Below are 3,693 nucleotides of genomic sequence, written 5' to 3'. Positions count from 1 at the left end.
ATCCATCCATCCATTCCTGCAGCCCTTAATCCGACGATATTCATCTTGCTCTTTGCATTACATATGAGCGAATCCAAATATACATATATTGATGCGTCTTCTTTCCCTCTTCATATTATTGTTATTGTCTTCTTCGAAGATGGAGCAAACTCCCATTACTGCTGATATAAACTTTGAATCATCTAAACTTCTTCTCTTTTTTTTTATTATCGCACAGATTTCGCACATATTCACTTTTATCGCCCACTATTCCACTTCTGTTCACTTTTATATTCCTTTATATTTTATTTTATAAACTCTATCCCACCCCCAGCTTTGATTCGCTCATTCTCCACGTTTCGTATAACGAAACGAGAAACATTCCTTCATAATTTACCGCGCGACATCTCAGTTTTCTTTTTTATTAAAATGCGAGGACGTACGTGGAAGGTGGCGGCCCCAGGACTAGTTTCAATCCTAGGACCGACTGACCTAGTTTACCGGATGCATTTTACTGCACCCGCGCGCAACTACCAATCGATGCAAATGCAACAAAACTGCAAAAAAAAAGACATGATTGACAAACACAAACACTGAATACAATATTTGCAAATTTTTAAATTATTATTACTAATTATTTCTTTATATTTTAGTAATTTTTGTAATTTCTATGGGATTTTTATGCCGTTTCTATTTAGATTTCTAATTATTGCATTGCGCAACTTTTTAAGTAACAAAAGTTATATAATTTTCAGAAAAAATACTATTTTTCTATTTTTTTTTCAGTTTTTCGTGAATTTCTCGACAACCCCTTAAGATAATTACATCATCGACCACTCGTATGAAAGCTGAATGTCTCATCTTTCCAATGAGCCCACAGGCATCTTCGTACTGCCGCCAAGTCACCTGCTATGAGCTGTAGAAATTGGAACAAAAAGTGAATAGGATTTACCAAAAAAAATGGATTTTCGTTAATAACTCAAAAACTAATGAACTTATTTATGATTTTATTGCATAATCACATGCACGCAAACGTTGCGCAACTTTTTATGTAACAAAACATATATTTAACGTTATATACGTAACAGAGAAACAACAGTTTTCTCGTTTTTTTCAGTGTTTTCGGTTTTTAGTGAATTTCTCGACAACTCCTTAAGATAATTACATCATCGACCACTCGTATGAAAGCTGAATATCCCATCTTTCCAATGAGCCCACTTGCATCTTCATACTACCGCCGACTTGCCTGCCATGAGCTGTAGAAATTTGAAAAAAAAATCCAATTTCCAATTGAAAAACTTATTATGTAACAAAAGTTACGAAATGTTCATTAGCATCGCAGAGTAATGAAAAATCGCCTTATATCGTTACCACGAAATCTGCGCCGCGAATACTAAAACAATTTTCATATACAGGAAAATTGGTGAATTTTCTTTCAAATAATTTATTTTTTTTAAATACAAATAATTTGTAAACAATTTAATAAATTATTTCTGTTTCTGTTTAACACTAATCTCCAAAATTTATATTAAAAAAAAAAACATATAAACTATTAAATTAATTTACAATTAAATTAAAGCATGAATAAATGGATATACCCCATATCTTTTATAACAAAACAAATACAAAAATGTAATTATCTAAACTCATATAATAGCAACACGTGTAAACTTAATAAAAAAAAAATATACATCGACACGAAACTAGATTTCATCTATTCAAGGAAAATGAAGAAATATTAAATTAATCTGTAAATTACAGAGGGAAATCTGGTAAAAATAGAGTAAAATAAAATGATGAATTGGGAATGTAAATTCAAGAAATATATACGATTGTAACTAACAATTTACTGAATTAAACAAATAAATATACATATTGCAGCCTTTTTATGTTCGGTATAGATAATTTTACAAATTATATAATAGGCAAATGTTAGGGCCAATAAAAATGTCTATGTAAATATGGAAATATAGAAAAACGTGCGGCACGGCATAATCTCTAAATTATTGTACGAAATCTGATAAAAAAAACAAGTATAAATGTTAAGACAAAGTTGAATTAGGAAAGGTAGATGTAATCCGGGTGAGTTTTATGTTCTGCGTAATGGACACGAAGCATGTAAATGTAAATAAAAGGGCTAATTTAATATTACCGGCTTAAGCGAATCTCGTCGTTTAAGACACACTTCGGGGAGTCCCCGAGTCTTGGGGTGAGAGAGAGAGAGAGAAGGGGTGGAAGGACGGTGAATAATTCAGACGCGGGGTAGAGACGCGAAGAGGGAAGACCAAATTAGTGCGTGTTTATCTCGCGACACGCACCACCTTTGATAAATAATAGATTAACGCTGTAAATCAGAGAGAGCGACGCGTGGAGAAGAACAACAACCATACGCGAATACCCCCGGCGCCTCCACCAGAGAAAACAACCGTGGACCGCACAATCACATCAAACCTTTTCATTTGCATTTCAGGCGTTTACGCGTTTTCAAAAGGGGGAGAGAGAAAGTGAAAGATAGAGATTAGAAAGACAGAGAGAGAGAAAGAGAGAGTAAAGCAAAGCATCAAAGATTCATCCACATCCACCCACAAACAAACTTCCATTTAATTAATCTTTCTGGAAGGAATACGGAGAAATCTTGCTCTTTTAGCTGTACGCTCCTGCCTTCACGAGATAATGCGATAAGCCTCTTCTTAAATTGAAGTGGACAACCTATTTGTTTTCATTCCTCTTCAACGCAAGAAACAAAAAAAAGAAAACAAAACAAGAGACTGTTTCCAATTAGGTCGTCCTCTTTTTTTGTTATGTTTGTTTTCCACCGTTAATTTATGATAAAGAAAATTATATAAGAACGAAACGCAATTCACTTAGAGAATTATGGATCAAGACAATCTATTCATTACTTTACTTTATCAAAAAAAAATCTAAATGAAATCGTTGAAATTTAATTTACAAAGAAAAAAACAAATTAATTATTTAGAGTAAAATATTAGAAATATTGATAAATTTGAATAAATTGGTTATTGATAAATACGGAAAATCTACATAATTGGACTAACACTAAATTAATTAATAAATTTGGTTAATAAATGTTACTCATAGCAGGCGACTTGATGGCAGTACGTAATTTTCGTGTAATTAAGAAAAAACGATTTTGAAGCAAGTTCTATTCACTTTCTTCCAAATTCTACAGCTCATAGCAGGCGACTCGATGACAGCACTAAGATGTATGTAGGCTTGTTGGAAAGGTGAGATATTCAGCTTTCATACGAGTGGTCGATCATGTAACTATCTTAAGGATTTGTCGAGAAAATCAAGAAAAACTGTAAAAACTGAATAAAAAAGTAGAAAAAAATGTTCTTCAGCTTATAACAGGCGACTCGATATAACTACAAAGATGTGTGTAGGCGCGTTGGAAAGGTGAGATCTTCAGCTTTCATACGAGTGGTCTATGATTTAATTACCTTCAGGGGTTGTCGAGAAATTCACGAATAACCGAAAACACTGAAAAAAAAAAACGAGAAAACCGTCATTTCTCTATTATGTATAAGACGTTAAATATGTGTTTTTTTTTCAATTTCTACAGCTCATAGCAGGCGACTCGATAATAGCACTAAGATGTATGTAGGCTTGTTGGAAAGGGAAAATATTCAGCTTTCATACGAGTGGTCGATGATGTAACTATCTTAAGGATTTGTCGAGAAAATCACGAAAAAC

The sequence above is a fragment of the Nicrophorus vespilloides genome, unplaced genomic scaffold, assembly GCF_001412225.1.
Source record: "Nicrophorus vespilloides isolate i.1.1-1 unplaced genomic scaffold, Nicve_v1.0, whole genome shotgun sequence".
Taxonomy (NCBI): domain Eukaryota; kingdom Metazoa; phylum Arthropoda; class Insecta; order Coleoptera; family Silphidae; genus Nicrophorus; species Nicrophorus vespilloides.
The sequence above is the reverse complement of the archived record's forward strand: the minus strand, read 5'-3'. Positions refer to the sequence as shown.